Genomic DNA, 22763 nt, shown 5'->3' with positions numbered 1-22763 from the left:
TTTCCTCATCCTTAGTTGCCATGTTTCCCTCTGCACCCAGTAAAGGAGGGAGATTTTCCCGAATCCTCCTTTTGCTGTTAACAAATTTATAGAAATATTTTTTATTATCCTTAACAGCTGTGGCCAAGTTGAGCTCTAGCTGTGCTTTGGCTCTCCTAATGTTCTCCCTCCATAACTTCACTACATCTTTATAGTCTTCATGAGAGACCTGGCCCCTCTTCCAAAGGCAATAGATTCTCCTTTTGTTCTTGAGATCCAGCCAGAGGTCCCTGTTTAGCCAGGCCGGGCTCCTTTCCCCACCTGCATTTTTTTTTGGCACACAGGAACAGCCTGCTCCTGTGCTTTAAGACTTCTCTCTTGAAGTATGTCCAGCCTTCCTGGACTCCCATTTCCTTCCAGGCAGCCTCCCAAGGGATTTTGTTAATCAGTCTTTAATACTTCTGACAGATTTTTCTTTTATGAGTTGGTCTAATAACCACAACATTTTTCAAAACCATCATACAATGAGTTTTAAGAAGAAAATTACATATGACAGTAAGACAAGCTGAACTATTGTTAAAATAGTGCTGTAGTTGTCAACAGCAGCCTCAGAAAGGCAGGTACCAACCCCTTACCGAACATAAAATACAGGTTTTACAATCTTTTTGATTTTGAGACCAATAATCGTGCTTTTGCATTTAACCCCACCACCTTTCTTTTCAGTAGAAATTAGCACAAAAATAACTCAGTTTTATTAAACTTGACAATTTGGAACTGAGTTCCCGATTCACTCTATTTTGTGCTGCATTTTTCTAAGCATCCTAAGATACATTTTATATATATAACTTATATATATATTTATAAAATATATCGTAGGCTACATACAGCTCTGCTCCATATACTTACGGGATATTCAATCAGGGATGTTACTTCTTATCTGGAATGACTCCATTCTGGGTACACTAGCAGTATATTTATTAGCTATGTTGCACTCTATGACACCGTGCATTTGAGTACTTTGCCCTGCTGTGGTAACGATGACTAAGTCTGAGGGAAGAACCGTAAATGTTCAAAACTCTTCAGCATATCTGAACTAGCATCTGAGTACAACTTGGACAGAAGAAATAGTTGATAGCATTGGGCCCTGAGCCAGACAAATACTTAAGCATACATGTAAGCTAAGGCACAGGAGTTTTCACACTCAAGCCAAAAGGCTGAGTGTCTTGGAGAATCAAACTCTGCATGTTTGATTGTAAGCTTTAAATAAATAATTTTAACACAGAGGGATGCTGCTAGATGGAAACCATTTCTCAATCACAAAGCTAAATTGTCAATATTCTAGTGTTGGGGTGAGCAGAGGGTTTTTTCTGTTCTTATTGGTTTCTCCCTTGAGTATGAGGAGATTGTAGCCATTAAAGACACACAGACTTTCCCCTGTCACCAACAGGGAAGATTCTACTCTGACATGGAGGTCTGAATGTTGTAGCATTTAGGTTTAGTCCTTCTTTATGATTATAGGCATACCTGCACAGGTTGTTCACCAAAGTAAAAGAAAAAACAAAAACATGGAGAGGAGGCAGAAGAAATCTTCCTACCTGCAGGAGTACTTTCTGTGGTATACTGACAATAAAGGATGCCCTTGTGGCAGAGCCTATCTCTCCCATACCTATGAAGTTTAATCATCTAAAATAGAGATTCATACGTTACAATCTCACTAAAATTATACATTCAGGAAAAAAAAAAAACCAACTGTTATGCTTGGTAACTGTTAGGCAGATGACAGTCTTTTTAAGTTTCAGATGAAACATCAGTCCCTAGTGCACCAAGGTGAGCTGTGTCCCAATGCTTTTATTAAAGTAGGAAAGAAGGTGAAATCTAAACCAACTTTTTTTTTTTTTTTTTTAAGAACAAAAAGGCATCTCCAGGTTGCCTAACCAGTGGCAATGGTTAGATGAAAATATCCAGTGATGTAACTGAGAATTGATCTGGGTGCTGCAGTTTCTTTTGGTTTACAAGCAGTAAATTGTATCTATTTGCAGTTGAAGAAAAAGGTAATTTTTAGCGACACCGAAACTTCAGCTTCCGATGTTCAGTTTTCCACCAGAGGGCACTCCTATATTTTTAATGAAGGCAAGTTTCTGAGCGACGCTGGACAGGTTTGCATAGCTTGGTGTGTACCGTACAATTCTAGCTGCGACGTGGGAAGCAGAAAAATGCAGGATCAGATTCACCTTGTCACACATCTGTCAACATTATGCATCATCTGGCATCCTCCACTACCAGCCGGTTTTGCACAGTAAGTCTTCAGCGTGCCAGATGTGTCAGGCTTATGCATGTAAATTAAATAATTGATTCATACACACAGTGTCTGATGTGGCCAGGATATGACCCGGTGTAACCCAGAATTGAAGGGATCTGTGTCTTCCTCCTGAGGAGGAATGAGGCACCTGTGTCACCAGTGTTGGCACTGGATTTCAACATTTTCCAAAATATTCTATCCCCCACACTGTCCAGTGATTTTTATCTTAGTTATCTATGTAAATACTCACACAAATTATATCACTTTGGGAGCTGATGTAGATTGGGTTGATTTTGTAGCTTTGATGCTCGAGAATTTGTATCAGTACACAATAAAACCCAAATATCTGCAGTCCAATCTATAAAGACTGAATAACCTTATCAGAAGTCATATATTATAGGGGTTTTTTTTTGAGACTCTCAGCTTTTTTACTTGTTTTTAGAATGCTGCTATGGTAGTTAAGGTGATACACTTAGATGAAGAAAATCTGGGTAGTTTGTTTTTTGATGACAGACTGTTTTTAGGGCATCCACATGAGATAGTCAAAGCTTTTTGAAGAAAAATACTGGAGAAAATTAGGAGTTTGTTTTATCTAGACATACAAGACTAAAATTCATTTCTTGACAGGCTCTGTCAAAGCTGAATTACCTCCTAAGGATTTATTAAAGCTAGTCTCATTCTTTAGTTACTGAAATAGTTGGCAAAGGCAGTTTAAGGAGAAAATAAACTCTTCTGGTAATTTGATCAAAATATATATGAACAGAGTCATCAGAGACTGGAAGTATGACACACCAAATGGTTTACATGTTCTGGCACCATGTCAAAAGTGACAGATTTTCACAGGAACTCTCAAACTGAACAGGTAAATACTTTTCCCTTCCTTTAAAGCCAGTGAACAGGAATAGCTTGAAGCCAGACTTTTAGGCTCAGCTCTACACCAAAAGAGCATCTATGTTACCCTGAACCTGGTTGAGACAAGAAGGGAGAGCCAGGTTGAGCTAACACAGGTGTAAACACGGATTTTTTTCTTTCAATCCTTTCCTCTCAGTTGTGTTTTTCCTATGGACATCTTTGGCATGTGTTTCCTGTCACAGCTTTTTACCCCAGCTGGTTACAGCTCTGCAAGAGGTGCTTACAAAATCACCGGTCTTCACTGGACCTACAGATGTCACGGACTGTGTGTGACCTTCTGGTCTAGTCAGAAGCAGAGAAAATCACAGAGGAAACCTGGGCAGCTTTTGTTTGCAAAGGTACTTTGTAATAAGATGCACTGCACTGTTTTGTGTTGACATCGCTCCACCTTGATACCTCCTTTTCTTCACATAATGCATCAGCCACTGTCTGCTCTGGGCCAAACTCATCATCTGTAATGCAATCAAAAGAAGGTCAAAAGTATGGGTTCCCCTATGAACCTGTGATGTTGCCCTTTAGGAGGAGACAGATGACCTCTGTGCTTTCAGGATTCAGATATGGGAAATCTCTAGCTAGGTCATCTGATAGGACCAGTTGCTTCACTTCTGAGGTGTTTTGTGACTAGTTATCTTAATGTGCTTCTTAAACTTCTTTTGACCCACTGCAGAAATTCTCTCAGTGTTTAACTGCCTATCAGTATCTCCTCTATTCCGTCTCTTGTTTTTCAGCCAGAACTCTTAATCTCTGCAGATACCCTCCTCGCAGCCCCACCACAGCCAAGCTTGATGCTATTAAAGATAACCTCAGTATAGCTAGCTTCCACACAAGTCTCTGGAGTTTGCAGTTGATGGTGAAGATCTGTCCTGCAAGAGCATGACCTAGACCGCTGTGGTGGTATTCATCTCATCCAGCTCTAGAAGCTAGAAGTCTAATTCAGAGTCATTCTCCTTATGCTGCTGCCTTTAGAGATAATGAAGGCACTTCAGGTCTGCATTTCATCTCCTCTTCTTACAGCAGATGTCAGAGATAGGCTGGATGAGCAGCTAAGTTAAATGACTGCCTTGACATCACCAAGACTAAAAAAAAAGTATATATGGGTCAAGTAATTCACTATATGTCTTTGAGGACAAGGTTGGGGAAAACAGTTGTATCAGGAAGAGATGTAGGTGTAGATAAATGCTGTCTCCATGGTACTCTGTGTAAAGCATAGCTTTTTAGGCCTTAAGGCCAGCTGGTATGGCTCTGGTCAGTCTATGTGAACTCTAACTCTTGAACAACTATGACATCTCCTAAACTGCTGGTAATGAAGGGCCCTTGACATTTCTAACCCCTCGGAAAAGTCAAAGCTTTTCTGGAGGGTAATGCTAGTTGGTCTAAGCCAAAATAATGTCAGGGACTAAGACTATACAGGTAGAGAAAAACATGTTAGAACTCAAACCTATGTTCTGTCTCCCTGTAACCGATCAGTATAGATAGATATGCAAAAAAGAATGGGTGGAAAGTGTTTGGAGGAAGATCTAGGTAAAGGTCTAAAACTGAGTATATTCAGGTCATGCTATGGAGGCAGCATTTATTCTTTCTACTGTAGAATGGTATCAGTGTTTGACCAACAGTGTGTATGTATGCTCTAAAATACACAGGAAATGTGTTAGACTGAAATAGGCACATGTAAGGAATCATGGAATCACACAATCAAAGAATAATCTAGGTTGGAAAAGACCTTGACCAGTCCAGTCAAACCATTAACCTAATATTGTCAGTTCTCAACTACATCATTTCCTAGGCACTATGTCGACCCTACTCTTCAACCCCTCCAGGGATGGGGACTCTACCACCTCCCTGGGCAGCCCATTCCAAAGCCCAACAACCCCTTCTGCAAAGAAATGCTTCCTAACAGCCAGTCTAAACCTTCCCTGGTGCAACTTGAGGCCATTCCCTCTTGTCCTATCACTTGTTACTTGGCTCAAGAGACTCATCCCCAGTTCCCTGCAACCTCCTTTCAGGGAGCTGTAGAGGGCCAGGAGGTCTCCCCTCAGCCTTCCCCAGACTAAATAATCCCAGTTCCCTCAGCTGCTCCTCGTACGACATCTTCTCCAGACCCTGCCCCAGCTCTGTTGCCCTTCTCTGGACACGCTCGAGTCATTCAATGGCGTTTTTGTAGTGAGGAGCCCAAAACTGAACCCAGGAATTGAGGGGCGGCCTCATCAGTGCCAAGCACAGGGCTCAGATCGCTTCCGTGTCCCTGCTGGCCACGCCAGTGCTGACACAAGCCAGGATGCCATTGGCCTTCTTGGCCCCCTGGGCACACTGCTGGCTCCTGTTCAGCTGGCTGTCAATCACCCCCCGCCAGGTCCCTCTCTGACTGGCAGCTCTCCAGCCACTCCTCCCCAAGCCTGTAGCGCTGCTGGGGGTTGTTGTGGCCCAAGGGCAGCCCCCGGCATTTGGCCTCAGTGAAACTCCCCCAGTTGGGCTCAGCCCATGGCTCCAGCCTGTCCAGGTCTCTCTGCAGAGCCTCCCTGCCCTCGAGCAGATCAACACTCCCACCCAGCTGGGTGTCGTCTTCAAACTGAGGGTGCCCTCGATCCCCTCGTCTAGATCTAATGATGTTAAACAGGAGTGGCCCCAAAACCAAGCCCTGGGGGACACCACTCGTGACCGGCCCCCAGCTGGATTTAACTTCATTCACCACAACTCTTTGGGCCCGGCCATCAGCCAGTTTTCTACCCAGCAAAGCGTGAGCCCATCCAAGCCATGAGCAGCCAGTTTCCCAGGACAATGCTGTTTCCACTGCTAAAGACTGAGGCAAAGTAGGCACTGAGCACTCAGTCTTTTCCTCATCCTTAGTTGCCATGTTTCCCTCTGCATCCAGTAAAGGAGGGAGATTTTCCCGAATCCTCCTTTTGCTGTTAACAAATTTATAGAAATATTTTTTATTATCCTTAACAGCTGTGGCCAAGTTGAGCTCTAGCTGTGCTTTGGCTCTCCTAATGTTTTCCCTCCATAACTTCACTACATCTTTATAGTCTTCATGAGAGACCTGGCCCCTCTTCCAAAGGCAATAGATTCTCCTTTTGTTCTTGAGATCCAGCCAGAGGTCCCTGTTTAGCCAGGCTGGGCTCCTTCTCCACCTGCATCTTTTTTGGCACACAGGAACAGCCTGCTCCTGTGCTTTAAGACTTCTCTCTTGAAGTATGTCCAGCCTTCCTGGACTCCCATTTCCTTCCAGGCAGCCTCCCAAGGGATTTTGTTGATCTGTCTTTTGAGCAGGTCAAAGTTAGCCCTACGGAAGTCTGAGGTAGAAGTTTTACTATCCCCTCTCTTTGTTTCTCCAAGGATTGAAAACCCAGTCATCTCATGATCACTGCACCCTAGACGGCCTCCAAGCCTTTACTTCCCCCACAAGCTCTTTCCTGTTCACAAGAAGCAGGTCCAGGAGGGTGTGGGAGAGATGAACACGCATACGACCAATGTGATCAAGCAATGCCCATTTATTGTAGCTAAGAAAGCCCTATTGTAATGTTCTCCCGCACACGTGAGTAACATGCAATACAACTCCTCAAGATTGGACAGTTAACTTAGCCTGCGCTTTAAGCCTTTATACCATTGGATAAGAAGTGGCACATCAACCTTGCTTGATTTCCTGCCCTGTGTAACTTCCTTTTATGTCCAAACCCACTTCCAGGAGTTGTTTGTCTTCATCAAGTTCCTCTCCCCCTTTTAGGGTTACGTCCTTATCGCGTTCTTGCTCGGGCTGAGGTTCTTACAGGTCTTGTTCACACGCAGGATTGCTCACATGTCCATTACCTCGCAGAAAGTCCTCTAGAATCCCAACAGGAGGGCACCTTCCCTTGTCAGCTCACTCACCAGCACATTCCAGGACCTCTTATATTTTAGTTTCATTTCATTTCATTTCATTTCATTTCATTTCATTTCATTTCATTTCATTTTAAAATTTTTAATTTAGTTTTTTTTTTTTCTTTCCATTTTATTATAGTTATTAAGCCATTCTTATCTCAACACACGTGTTTTAGTTTTTACTTTTATTTCTAATTCTTCTCCCTCTGGGAGGGGGGAGGATTGAGCAAGCAGCTGCGTGGTGCTTAGTTGCTGGCTGGGGTTAAGCCACGACAACCATTTGTATTCCATATACATGGAATGTCCAGGCATGCTGCACACCTGCTATTCTGTCTTTGAAACACAACTGCTGCTTCCCCAGAATTGAGCTCATACACTCGTTAACCTGCACAGTGCACTTACCTGACACACTTGCTGCTTTTCATGTGGAATAATGTATCTCAAAGTCATAGAATAGTTTGGGTTGGAAGGGAACTTTAAAGATCATCTAGTTCCAACCCTTCTACCATGGGCAGGAACATCAAGAAAAATGGGAAAGTTTTTATGGCTGTTGTGGTTTAGTCCCAGTAGGGAGCTAAACTCAACTCAGCCACTTGCCCTCAGTGGGATGGGGAGGACAACCAGAAGGGTAAAGGTTCAAAAACTTGTGGGTTGAGATAAAGACGGTTGAATAGGTAAAGCAAAAGCTGCATGCACAAACAAAGAAAAATAAGGAATTAATTCAATACTTCCCATTGGCTGGAACCTGTTCAGCTGTCTCCAGGAAAGCAGGGGTCTATCATGTGTAACAGTTACTTGGGAAGACAGACGCCATCACTGCAGATGTTCCTCCTTTCATCCTTCTTTCCCAGAGATTTTATTGCTGAGCATGACATCATATGGTGTAGCATATCCCTCTGGCCAGTTGGGGTCAGCTGTCTCAGCTGTTTCCCCTTTCGGCTTCTTGTGCACACCTGTCATGACCAGGATTGGAAGGCCAGAGAGTCGCAAAGGTTCAGTGATCCCCTTGGGTTAAACGAAGGTGAAACCACACCAAATGACTGGTTAAAATGTTTTACTTGTGGTAGACAGCAAAAGGATAATAATCAATTGGTGTCTTATAAATCTATAAGAAATAAAAGAAAGAAAAGGAAAAGAGAGAGAGAGACAAATCTGGATCACCACCCTTGGATCCAGCATTGTCTCAGGTCCAGTAATTCTGGGTGGTTGGTGCACCCACAGCAAAGCTTTCTGTTACTTTTTAAAATTCATTTTATCAGCTGATTAGCATTTGGGTTTTTTTCTTTGTTACCAGAATTTTGCTGACTTCATGCTTCTTGAGCAGTTATCTGGCTCCTGGGGCAGAAATGACCACCCTTTATCAGCTCTTGTCACCTCTTCAGCGATGAAGGCGTGAAATCATTAGCAAGGCATGCATGGTGTCTGGTTTACACAATAGAGCCACACAGTATCGGGTTTACACAGTGGACCAGTGGTTAGCCGTACTTCTGTTTGATGGGAAACATCTGTTTTCACTCAGTCCAGCTTCCCCCCTTTGAGGTTTATCTTAAGAGTTTGTCAATATAGCTGCAAGGGAGTGGGAGGTGCATCCTTCAATACACTCCCCCTTCCTTGGGTGACATTCCTTAGACTAATCCAGTTTGTTCGTGAGGTTTTCTGTGTCGATGAATGTTTAAGGCATTACTTCCTCCAGTTCCTTACAACCCCCAGCCTACTCATTGGTGAGGCAGTGTGAGAAGCAAAGAAGACCTTGACGCTGTGTAAGCACTGCTCAGTAATAGCTAAAACACCAGTGGTTTAGATGTAGATGGCTAAAGTAATTCAAGATGGATCCCACTCCCCATACTGATATTCCTGACATTTCGTTGGGTAAGCTCATTTGGTTTGGGTGACTCAGGAGCTGTGCGGTACCTCTTGGTTAACAGGTGTCTTCAGCGCCTAACCTGTGTAATCTTGTTTCTTATTAACTGGCAATGGGTGGACTGCCTGGCAGTTAAGGCACATTAGGTGATGGGTTAACCTGAATGGCCTTGTTATTTGTCGTTAGTTCCTTAAACACAGCAAAGCAGGTCCGAGGCTGCAGTTCATAACGTGAACAAAGACAGCTTGGGCTCAAGGGAGATGCTTTATGCCGCAAATGAGATCAGGCTCAGACATCGAGGTGCTTGGGGCGATGTATTATTAAATGCTATCTACTGATACACTACTTTTGTAGGAGCTGATTAATGACATCCTACTTTATTATTCCTTATCTTTTATCTTCACCTTGTTTCGCAGATGTAGCTGGCAGTACACGGCACTAACCAAAGACCCGTGGCACTCATTAGATGGTGGCTGCTCCTCACAAGTGCCATCAGGCATGCAATTCCTACTCGCGATTTTGCTAACGATGCTGGTTAGCATGTTGCTGTGTTGCTGTTCAAGCAACCTAGACAACATGGTCTTGTCAGTCTCAAACTAACTTATCTTTTACTTATCATTTTCTTTGACACAATCCTCTGATAAGCTGAGAGATAAATACATGACAGACTCTGCAATGTATTCCCCCGGCACTAAAATCTTAGCAGTAACACTGTAGAGGGGTTTCATCTAACGAGTGCTTCTTTTGACCTGTTTTCTATTTTGTTAGAATGTTGCAGCTGCAGATCTTAAAGCACATTTAAACTAGAAACAAATTCCTGTTTAGCCGTTCCCCATGCCTCGGGAAGTTTTCTGTCTTTGTGTGAATGTGGGTGTTTAACGCTAGCAGCTCAGGACAGGTATAGGATACAGGCAAGTCAAGCAGATTCAATTGCTTAAGGTCCTGTTTTGCATTAGCTTTGATGCTGTGATTAGAGGAGAGGTGTGATCCCCTCTAAGAGAAAACTAACCAGAGGAAAAAGTTTCTGCTGGATTAGTGTGCTGATTTATCTCCGTAAGGATTAATCAGCATCAGGACACTTTTGCTGAAGACAGCTAAAACTCTCTTGGTTACTTCTTATGGGAACCAGCTGTGGATTTGGTGAGGAAGGAGAAGCGGGGGTACTGGGGAAATGCGGCTCCGTGTTAGTTCTGGCCCATCAGATGGTAACAGGGTGAGTCTGTTGTGTGACCACACAGTCAGATTCTCCTTCACCCTAAGGCTGTGCCTGATCCTGGGGGGCAGCCCAGAGATCTTGCACAGGCTACAAAACCCATGTAGGTCAGGGACTAAAGAGCAGGGCAACTGCACTCCATGGAGCTCCGAAGACTGCTGGTGTTACCTGACACACAGCAGTGCAAAATCAGTTCCAAAAAGCCACTTAGAGCCACGTGGATTTCAGCAATTAAATTAACAGCAGCATGGATAACTGTAGAGATAGCTTCTGCCCAGAGAACATGTCGCGGAAAGGGATGCTGTGGTGCAAAAGGAAAACAGAGACAGCAGCAGTAACAGCCACGGTGTCACTGCAAGGGAGAGCATGGGATTCCCCACACCTTGCCTGCTGCTTTATTGCCCACTCTTAAAGCTGGCTAGGTGACTAGTTGAGTTAAAGATCATGGTACCAGGACACAAACATGGTTATGTTTTCATTGGCATACCATTGTGAAAATATGGCTCTGTTTATTTTATTTTACTGGTGCATAAGAAGTTTGATAACGATGCTGAACTAAATTGCTGTAATATGTTCACCTCCTCTTTAAAGCAGGACATTTTTATACTTGTCTGCACATTTGCAAGAGTTTTCTGAAATATAAAGAATGGAAAATTTGAAAGAAAACGTGATAGATTAATTTGCTTTCAAGCCATACTTAATACTACAGATTTCCAATCACTGCAAGTCCATTCTGGTGCATGTCTTCATCCTGGCGGATTTCTAATGGGAAGAAGACTGATTTAATGATGGAGATAAAGCTTTCTTAATGTGATATCTCTTTTCTATAATTTTCCAAGTCAGAAGGGTAAAACCTTCAGTCACGTCATACGTCTCACCAATCCAAGCTGGGCAAAGGGTTCAAGTCTCTACCAGTCAGTCTCACAAGAAATGTTTCCCAAAGTCAGCATCCTGGGAAGGCGCTAACAAAAAAGTTTGTATTTCATAAATTTTCTTTTTGACAAAAGCCTTTCAGAAGCTTTTCTCCTGCTATTAAATACTGTGCTATGAAGTGAAACCTTTCAAAGTACACATCTACCTGATTTCAATAGCAGAGAGTGAGGGATTACTCTTTTGTAGCTCTTGCCTTTACACCTTTGTGCTCTTTAACACATGGCTATGAGGCACTTAGTGTCTTTTTCTGCTCTCCAGCTCACACAACCCCTTGGTTAGAAAGGAGCCATAATTTTTGTTTTGCTTCTGATCTGTGCAGTTGTGATGAAATCCTGAAAGACCTTGAGAAGGCCAGATTAGAGAGAGAGAAAAAAAACCCTTGTGTTTATTACTTTTCCAAAGTAATGATTTTAAAGTAAATCTGAACTATGACTCATGAATTCTGACCTTGTAAAGGGTCACAGAAGGCCTCATTAATGGGAATAATGGCCGCCAGCCAGAATGAACCATGGTTGATATGAAAATCTCTTCACCATGAGACATAGCTATAGAAAAGTCAAAAGGATAAAGTCCTCCCAAAATAATTTTTAAAAGTCTAGGTCCTGAGCGTGCAAGCATCTGAATCAAGTTATTCCAGGATAAGCTAGAGCTGGCAATGAATAGTTACCCACTATGACTCCTCAAGTGTCTTCTCTTTCTCCACATGCACAGTAAAAATTAGGAGATAATATGTCTTCTTTTCATCTTGGGTTTTGATACTTCATGTTTATTACAGGATCAGAGCATGTACATGGGCAAATGTTATAGAATACTTAATGTCTCAGGACTGTTTCAACAAGTTTCCCTTACCTCTATTTGCTCAGGTCTTTATTCACACCAAGAAGTACCTTTACTTGTGATTATTAGATACCATGAGAAATGGCTCTCAAAAAGCAAAGACAGACTAGGGAATGAGATAATTTCCGTGAAATACTTTCAACCGTCTTCCAGAATTGACACATCTAAGCATTTGTATTTAAGTCTGTAGAGGATACTTTCCACCAGATTGTTTTAAACTTCTTTCTGATTTACTGTAGGTCTGATTTACTGTAGGTCACTAACCTGATTTTTAGACTGTGAGACATACAGAAAACGAAAAGCAGATCTGATTTGTATACAACTGGTGTACAGAACCTCATGGCAAAGGGTGCATTGAGAGGATGGTAATCCAGTTTAGAGTTTGACCCTAAGGGTAATACATACATTCCTGTCTACTGTCCAGAGAATCATTATGTCTTGACTAAGTGGAGCAAACAGTGCAACCAAGCAGACTATACACACTATATAGAAGATACAGAGATTCACAGAATTTATTATATAGCGGACTGAGGCAGAATGGGGTTAAGCACCTAATTTTCACACCCGTACGTGAAACACTTAACCACTCTGCAGGTAATAAATAGCAGTTATTCAAAGAAGAAAGTTTTCTCTCTGAACTGAGTCTGATTCCAGGTGGAAGCAAGAGTGCAGGTCTAGGGGTATGGATGTTGGTAAGAGTCTCCAGAATGAAGTGTGGTACATAAGTGTATGTAAAGGGAGGAAGCCTGGAAAACCCAGTGAATTTTTTCAATGCTGCACTGAGACTACATATAGATGGACCATCGCAACTCTTTCTCTTGTTTTCCTTCACTGATGAGGACTGTGGGATTAAATGCACTGATTTGTGCAGTGTCGGGTATTTCCTGCAACAGTAAGACTGCATTCCATAAAGAAATAAGAAACGTTGGATATGTGTCTCTCTCTGAGCTGCATACAGACTGAGTTAACAGTAGATGAGCTAGATCCTGCACAGCTGTCAGCAGAGATGCCCCAGTCCTGAGGCAGCTGAAAGACTCACACTGCCATCTTGCTTTGTACATCCTCCATGTTAGAGATCCAGGCACTGACACTCCCAGCGATCCAGTTCTCCCGTGGGAAGTGTTTAATCCCTTTTTATGGTCACAAAGAGAGTCGAATTATGTTTTCAGAAAACATAGATGCTAAATGGCTTTTTCTTTGCTTAGGTGTGAGGGGGTGTATGAAAGATAAGGAGGAAGTAGTTTGATGCACAGTAAAAGTTTGTGTTTTCACTGAGTGATCTTTACTGATCAAGGTTTGAGTGACAAAACCCTGCTGGGTTCTGCCTTGTCTAACACCCAGAAGGGTCACAGAAGAATAGACAGGCAAATTCCTACCCAGTGATGATATCTGGTCTGTACCATAGCCCAGCCCCAGGTGGACAAAGCTCAGCTGTTGAGGCACTGACTTCTCTTCCTCATACTGGGGATTTAGCATCAGGTGTTTCTGTTACATCAGTCAGGCGATTTTCCCCTTTCTTCACAGTTAGATGTTTAGACATGAAGACCTTAACATTTTCAAAGAAAGTGCAGGGACAAGATATTGCTTCCACACATGCAGAAAGCTGGAGTGAGCTCAAAGGTACCTTCCACCAAAAGCAGCTCTTGCAGTGGAGGTGAGTGTGCTGGAACTCTTCCCACCCACAGCCCGGCCTTCCTTATAATTTCCTTTTAATTCTTTCCCTTCAGAGCACATCTATTTGATAAGGACTACAAGCACATCAACTTTCTGTTGATGAGGAGAGACCGTGCTGGCAGATGACGTGGGGAAACAGATGAAAGTAGAGAAAGGGGGAGCTCAGCCATCTCTTCTAAATACACTCCTGGGATGCAGCTGATTTGGAATCATCTATTTGTTTCCCACTGTTGTTGGGGGAGATTCTATTCCTTTCCATGTCTGCATGTCTCAGTACCAGCCAGACCGTGGATAGTTTTCTGCCAGGTTAGGAAACTGAATCAATTCTAATAAGGAAGAAACATAATGGTGGCACTGGGGATGCTCTTCCTCTTCCGATGGTGGTAACCCGTGTAAGCCATCCCAGGTAGCTTCACTTCCATGGTGCTGTCAGATGAGACAGATGTTCTGTTCTAGTAATTTTTTGCTGCTTCCCCATCCCTCTATTCCACACCTACAAACTCTGTCTCTGAGTTTTAACAGATTATGTCTGAAAAACCATCCATGAGGTCTGCATGAAGTAATAGCATAATTTAACATTCCCCCTCCCACAAAGGTAATTTCTGCCTTTTTACAGCACCTCAGTTGTAAAAAAGGACTTGATGTTGGACCTTATGTAAAATTGTGCTGAGCAGATTACTCAAATTAAAAATAACAGATTTTTTATATTTTTTATCATAGACCGGCTCCTTGAAAACCAGCTCCCCGCAAAACAGCCAGAACAGCATTAGCAGCAAAATTTATGGAAAATTGACAGAAATTTTTTGATACAGCACTGCTGCTAAATGGTAAAGTCAACAAACTATGACCAAAGCATATTATAGGCAGAGGGATAAATATACTCACAGCCATGGAAAGTCGCTGCCACTTAAAGCTGAATAAGTAAGAGGCTTATTCTTGACATATTACAGCGAGTGCTGGTTTGTGGACAGGCTGAGACTCAGATTAAAGGATCCCTACTCACAGCTCTGGGAGAAATACAGCTGCTTAAATCCATATGTGTGGTCCTGACCGCCTCTGATAGATCTCTGCCATGCCAAGGGAAATCTGTAAGCCTTATGCATGCCACGGCATGGAGGGAGTGGGAGGATTAAAACCTTGCTTCCTATTAAATTGAAATAGGCCACTCCTTGCTCAGTCTTTTGTTGCTATTTGCATCTAATTTGGAGGCACCTCTTGGGTAAGGTGCTGTGTGGGTGTCGGGGTGCCAAACAGAAGATTGTGTGTGCCATGGCTGGATTTCAGTGTGTAAACCATCAGGTTCTGGAGCATTTCCTGGACCAACTGAGGGCACAGATATTCTGTGGCAATCATAACATCTTAACATGTTGCCCTGTTGTTTTCTTTTATGGTTGCAATATGATAAAATTATAATCTACAAATACATAAAGCTATCTGTAGAACATTAATTTTCTTTAAAGTTTGTTTTATCTTTCTTACTGTCCATCAAGCTGATGCAGCAGAGCAGGTGGACACAGATATAAAGCCAGGAAATCCATCTGGAAATGGCATAGAAAGAGTTAGAAAAATGTTAATTACTTTGCTGTATAACACATCTAAAAAGCTTATCTGTGGCTGTTAACATAGAAAATCAATGAAGATTATCTCCATACAGGTAGAAAAGGTACCTTTCTGCTCAGACGATTAATATTTGAAGTATAATCCCCCCAAATTTTGTTAAGGCCATTTTAAAGTCCGTTGTATTTTTAAGACATTTTTACTCGTGCAGAACAGATTAAAAACCGGGCTGATGCAGACTGTGGACAGTCTGGTACTAGATATAACGTGGTATGTAGCAGATGATGACTCAGCCTCAGAGGAAGTCTGTTTGATGAAACCAATTTTACATATGATAGGTTAAAAGTTAAGCAAACATTATGGAAAGATGAACCAGCACTTGCAGTAATTAACTGGATGGGAGAAATCCTCCAAATATTTATTGGTCTTGTGTAAACTTACAATTCCAGTTACTTCATCAGGGTTTACATAATTATGTGGGAGAGGACTAAGCCAAAGGTGCATGCTCCTGCAAAAAGACAGAAAGAAATATAGTAAAATTCAATGTATTTGTCCAGTGTAGCAATCAAAATAAGAAGTGTGAAAAGTGTAAGTGCAGTTTCATTATGCTACTGTTGTGGATGCTGAATTTTTCATTGACAATCAAGTTGAGACAGGTGGGCTTTCACTGAGAAGCAAGTGTTATCAAAATCATCAACAGCAGTAAGACAGTGTTTCTTATTTTCATTCTGGAGGAAGCTTCAAGACAAAAAGGTAAAATAGACTGGTCTCAGGGGGGGGTTCTGGACAGGTTACCCTGTTGGAAAAAAGGAAAAATCCACTATGCACTAATTCTATGTTTTGCCCCACTGCTCTCGATAGCCTTCCAGGCAAGAGTGCCACGAGGTTTAGTTAGAGTTATTGACACAGAACCAGTGGATGGTAGATTGACCGTTACAGGCTGTTCCTTTTTCCCAGAAGGTGGAGTGTTAAGCTTCATTTTTGCAATGAATGCTTGGTTTATAAGGCTTCCAGTGGGTCCATACAGGTTATTCAATTGATGGTGTATTTTGGAAAGTCCAGTGTCCCACTGGGCCTCAGGTGGCTACGGCTCTTTTTCAATAGGCCATTAGCTCTTTCTACCATTCCATTTGATTGAGGATAATAGGGCATATGAAATACCCATTGAATTTCTTCCTACTTTGCCTACTCTTACATGACAAGTGTGAGCCATTAGCACTTTGGATGACATCAGGAGTAGCAGACTTGAGAACCAAGTCCTACAGTATTTTGCCCAGTTGCTGTAAGCAAGCCAGAGACTACGTCCACTCCTGTGAGGATATATCAATGTCCTGCAGAGGATCTGAATAGCCCGAGATAACCAATTTGCCATGTATAGCACAAAGTTTTCCCTTCATTGATGTGTAGAGGTGGTGCTTTATCAGGGTGATCTGTTTGCAATTTCAACTTACATTGGGAGCATTCCATAAGGACGTTTCCTCCAAGTGCTCCCTCCGAGTACCCTGAAGTACCCGTGAGCTGTTGTAATTCTTTCTTACATCGGGGTATCTGCAATTGTTCTATTTTACTTAGGGTGGAATTGATGCATTACCTGCAATCCAGTAAGTGCCTAAAAATTTTACTTTTTACTTGATTCTTGACATTTCTCAGGTGGAATCTCAGCTTTTGCTTTGTGTAGAGCTTGTCGAACTGCTGCTGCCACTTTCTCCACTCTCTGGTGAAGTGCGTCTAATCAGAATATCATCTATATATGGGTACAGTATCATATCTTGGGTGAACGAGACTGTAAATGCCCAGTAAGTGCAGCATGAGCAATTGTAGGAGAAGGTTTATATCCCTGTGGGAGGCTGTTAAAGGTTTATTGTACACCTTTTCAAGTAAACGCATAATTCTCTTTATCCTTTTCATGTAAGAGAATCATAAGGAATGTATCTTCCACATCTAAAATTGCCACTCATAGGTGTGCAGCTGCTTGGAAAGTAGCTGTTAAGTTTGCAATGTTTGGGACAGAAGCTGTTAGCCTGGTTGTACTGGCTTTCAAGCATTGATAATCAGTTTTTAAACACCATCTCCCATGTGATTTCTGAACCAGCTGGACAGGTGAGTTATATGGGGAGCTGTTCCTGGAGATAATTTGTCATTTTCCCAAATCTTCTATTACCTCAGAAAATCTGTTTCATGCTGCAGCAGAAATTCGTTATTGTGGTACATTAGTAATCTTTGAATCAGGAAGTGTGGGGGCTGTGTGGAGTATATGCACTATAGTCTCCTGATTTTTATCAGGGTTAGGGTCAATATTTGAAGCCAAGGACCACACACTGCCGTCTGGCAGGCTCCAGGTTAGGCCGTTCAAAACATCGAAATGAAAATATTTTCATTATGATCTTTAACTGCAAAGCGAGTAGATGATATTCATTTCTCGCCCGGAAGCCATAAATTAATTTTTGCAGTTTGGCACATAGCACTATCTCCGTTTACTCCAGTGACTTTAACTCTCTGCTGTCTGGGTCATATGCCCAGGTTCTCAGCGTCTTGCTTTGTTAGGACTGAAATCTGTGCTCCCATATCTCTTAGGAATTTTACCAGTTGTCATCAGGGACCAACTCGAACCAACAGAATGTGTTCTGCTTTAATGGTGGGTTGAGCCTCATATTCAGAGGAATATAAGGGGAACAAAAGCTCATCATTTCCCTCATCATAGTCATCAGGATCGCCCCAAATATCACCATCCCAGTTCTCTAGGGACACTATTAATTTCCTAATTTGCATGGGGTTGGATGGGTGCGAGGCCTGCATGAATATCATCTTTATATTTTCTTACAACTTTTCTATTGTCTCCTTTTATTCCTGTAACAGATCAATTTGCTGGGATGGTGATAACTCAGGTGCCTTTCTGCTATTTCCTCTCACAGATCACGTTTCTCTCAATTCTGCTTTTTCCTATCCTGACAGGTGGTTTCTAAGCAGGTGTGTCACATCGTACAAATAATTATTTTTCTTTTTCCATCCTTTATATGGTCTCTGACCACCTCTAATTGTTCTTCCACAGTTTTCCAATCATGCCAGTTATCATGAACCCATTCACCTGAAAAATCAGAGTTTGGATTAATGCTGTGCATTTGTAAGTAATCGGTACTACTTGCCATCCTGCCCACGATGCCACTTTGTCACAGATGTTGATTTAAGATCCTACACAACTTTGAGGTAGCAGCACTGTAAGGTTTATTAACACTGCTATGGTAAATCAAAAAAAGATTAGTTTGAATGATTTTTAACAATATTTAATTATCAGCCAATTCTCAGAGTGATTTAATAAAATTCATTATAATCAACATAGTGACTCAATTAAATATTTTATAATGGCAAGTTTCACCCAAGACTTACAACAAAATATTAAATTAAACAACACACACACTAACACACACACACACACAGATGAGGATAACCTATGATCAAGATTTTTCTCTCTTTGCAATTGTAGTAAGTTACTGGTTTTAAATTATCTTTAAAACTTTACAAAATCTAACTGTAGTGAATTACTCACTATTCTCCTTCAGCATTTGTAAGCAGATGATTTTTGAAGGCTTTTTCTTCATCGGCATCTATCAGATAACAATCTTGGAAATCCTCATGAAATCTGTTCTTTGAAATCCTCTCAAAATCTACCCTGAGAGGCATCCCAGCTCAGGGGGAGATACTGGGTCACAGCTGCTGTCATCCCGGAGAGTCAAAGGGTCTCACTTAGAATCACTATTTATAGGATTGTGAGATGACTAGATTTGGTCATTACTTTTTTTTTTTTTTCTTCATTTTGGCCATAATTCTTGTCAGGTAATTCTAGTATCTTCCAGATCAGGTTACGATCCAGGCAGCAGGAGTTTTAGATATTGTTCCCAGGCAGCAGAAATTTTGGGTATGGTTAGGGAGCACCTAATCATCTCAACTCACTACTCTTGTAGCCAAGACAGAGAAGTGACAGATCGTCCCATCCCGCTGCACTTGTAACCAAGACAAGAAGACAGTGTTGGCTGATCCTGACACCGCAATGTGGCCCAGGGGGTCTGCACCACCACAGGTACGATATTACCAATTTTTATAGGCTCACTGTAGCCTCTCTTTTTTTAGTTATCATCTAATTAGGTTTAGCTGAGGAATGGAAAGTTTATTCTACTGTGCAATTTCAGCTACCTGTGGCATGTATTTCAAAAAGTCAAGCTGTCCTCCTCTTCAATGCTCAGGACTTCCTTCAAGACTGTATTTGAATACTATGGAATTCTCCATATTTTGATCAATGCATTCACGTATGTTTTCATAGCAGGATGTTGGTAGTTATTGCAGAGCCTACATTACTTGGCTTCCTCAAATGTTAATAACTTATGTTTAGTGTGAAAAAAGAAAAAAAAAAAGTTGATAGATACATTAAAAATAGTGTGCAGGATGTTAAATTTAATTAGCATATTTCAAAACATTAATACTTGTGAACTGTATTATCTAATGATGATGTCTTTTGCAGTAAGTACATTTTTGTCTATGTGATATATGCCAGGCAGAGCTTTGCTGAAAGCTGTCAGCAGATTAAAAAATTAGAGCTTCATCTTCTTGAGAAGGTATAGAAAGAAATTCACTGAAGACATTATATTATCAAATGTTAGTTTTCAACATTTTAGATTAATTTAAGAGATGTGTTGATTTGTTGTGCCTGCTCTCAAAGATATCTTTATATTAATTCCACATGATTGTCTTGTTGCTAGCTCTGTCTTTTAAAATGTGAGGTTGGCTCCTTGGATATTATTTGGAAAAAAAAAAAAAAAGATACAAGCAAAATGAAGTTAAAAAAAGAGCACGTATTCATAGGAAAATAGTTTTGAAAAAAGACAACATGGGATCGTTTTTCTCTTGCTGTTGCTTACACCGTATAAAATTTGATAGTAAGTCTCACTGACCTTCGGAATACATTGCTATTTACTTAAAATTTACTTTTCTCATAAAGCCTATTGAATGCACATTTTATTAAATGGTATTGTCCCATCACGTGCCAACAAATGCAAAACATTCATTGGTGTAAGGAAAGTTAGCTAGCTCTGTGATGTGGGTGTTATTTAAAACAGAAATCCTTCTTTCAGTCATTTTGTTCAGATGGATACACACTATTTCTTTCAACTCCCTTTCACAGAGAACAAGCGTAACTTTAAATCACGTGCCACATCTTTGAGTTTTGGGAAAGAGCTGTTGCGTCGTGCAGCCAGGAGACAGTCTAAGTGAGAGGCAATCCACAGTTTCAGGAGGGACTTTTCAAACCCGCCACACATAACAAGACTTCACCGTCTTTCCATCCTCACCGCTGAAACATTGTTGTAACACTTTAAAGTGTCAAATCAATCAAGGCTCTAGGCACACATTTAAAAGTGTACTGTGTGTTTTCGCTTTGCAGGTTTCAAGAACACTTCTTCAAATTCTGAAAAGTAAGTGAATCAAGGCTTACAGCATGAGAGGTGTAAAATACATCCGTCTTACAGATTTCACAAGGCTGCATAAGTTCTTGGAATATCCAGAAGTTTCATAACTAATGATGATACATTTTCAAAATGACATTGAAGAGTCTGTTTCAGCACTAAAAGCATGACATGACTATTGGATATCAAATCTGGAGAAAGAGCAATTTCGGCTTTGCCTGCCCAAGAATTTTTCTACCTGCCATTAAAGGACATTATTTCTGTAATGGCGAGAGACAGAATACTGCCTTAGCTGAACTGTGCCTATCATCAAGTTTCCACCCTCAGTCAGTTTGCAGATGACACCCAGCTGGGTGGGAGTGTTGATCTGCTCGAGGGCAGGGAGGCTGCAGAGAGACCTGGCCAGGCTGGAGCCATGGGCTGAGCCCAACTGGGGGAGTTTCACTGAGGCCAAATGCCGGGGGCTGCCCTTGGGCCACAACAACCCCCAGCAGCGCTACAGGCTTGGGGAGGAGTGGCTGGAGAGCTGCCAGTCAGAGGGACCTGGGGGGTGATTGACAGCCAGCTGAACAGGAGCCAGCAGTGTGCCCAGGGGGCCAAGAAGGCCAATGGCATCCTGGCTTGTGTCAGCACTAGCGTGGCCAGCAGGGACAGGGAAGGGATCTGAGCCCTGGGCTCGGCACTGGTGAGGCCGCCCCTCGATTCCTCTGTTCAGTTTTGGGCCCCTCACCCCAAAAAGGCCATTGAATGACTCGAGTGTGGCCAGAGAAGGGCAACATAGCTGGGGCAGGGTCTGGAGCACAGGTCTGCTGGGGAGCGGCTGAGGGAACTGGGGGGGTTCAGTCTGGAGAAGAGGAGGCTGAGGGGAGACCTCCTGGCCCTCTACAGCTCCCTGACAGGAGGGGGCAGAGAGGGGGGATGAGTCTCTTGAGCCAAGTAACAAGCGACAGGACAAGAGGGAATGGTCTCAAGTTGCACCAGGGAAGGTTTAGACTGGCTATTAGGAAGCATTTCTTTGCAGAAGGGGTTGTTGGGCGTTGGAATGGGCTGCCCAGGGAGGTGGTGGAGTCCCCATCCCTGGAGGGGTTGAAGAGTAGAGTCGACACAGCGCTGAGGGATCTGGTGTAGTTGGGAACTGTCAGTGTGAGGTTAATGATTGGACTGGATGGTCTTCAAGTTCTTTTCCAACCTAGACTATTCTGTGATTCTGTGATCTGTTACACAATTGCACAAGTGAGAGAATTCCTGCAGTTTAGAGAGAGGAACTAGTTCTAAGCTATTTTGTGGTCAGGCAGTGGGACTAAGTAGGTCCCTTTCAACTCCTATTCTTCTATTCTATTCTATTCTATTCTATTCTATTCTATTCTATTCTATTCTATTCTATTCTATTCTATTCTATTCTATTCTATTCTATTCTATTCTATTCTATTCTATTCTATTCTATTCTATTCTATTCTATTCTATTCTATTCTATTCTATTCTATTCCATTCCATTCCATTCCATTCCATTCCATTCCATTCCATAGTGAACAAGGGGCCCATGATATGGGACGTAATTCAGGCACTGCCCTAGAGCAGCCAGCTATCTGCAGGGAGCTCCATCAGATGTAGGTGAGAAGAAGGAATGTGAAATGACTCTGTTCCATGGGTCCTCTCATGGAAGCTCTTTGTCTGGTCCGGATCCATCGTAAAGGTAGGAAGGGTTTCAAGGGTTTCACCTTGAAAGGTGAATGACCCAGGAACAGGATGAAGTAGGAGGAATCCATACTCTGATGTGGGGACCCCAGTGACCACAGGGAGATATCAGGGACAAGGCACACTGCATAGCAATACATTATGAAACATATATTATAATGGCTTTTAAGTTTTTTTATGATCACTGCCTGGTTGCAACATTATCATTTGGTCCCGAGTCAATTACTAAACCTTTCTCATGCCCTAGAGACACCCATAGCTGTACCTCACATAAAGCAGTGATCATAACCGTCTTCCTTCCAAAATACGCTTAAATGAAAAAAAGAGGTTAGTGAAGGTCTACTTTTTACCAGTCCACTTTGTAGTGAGAAAATGTGTCAGGGGAATAGGACACCTGATATGATGACAGTCTGCAGTACAGCCAACATTTGTGAAGATGTACTGTAAGCACGAAGTTAAATGCTTAATTTGGTATAGGCGAGGAAAACATTCTGT

Source organism: Athene cunicularia (genome assembly GCF_003259725.1).
Source record: "Athene cunicularia isolate RWA chromosome 3 unlocalized genomic scaffold, athCun1 chr3_part1, whole genome shotgun sequence".
Classification (NCBI taxonomy): Eukaryota; Metazoa; Chordata; class Aves; order Strigiformes; family Strigidae; genus Athene; species Athene cunicularia.
This window is presented reverse-complemented; position numbering follows the sequence as displayed.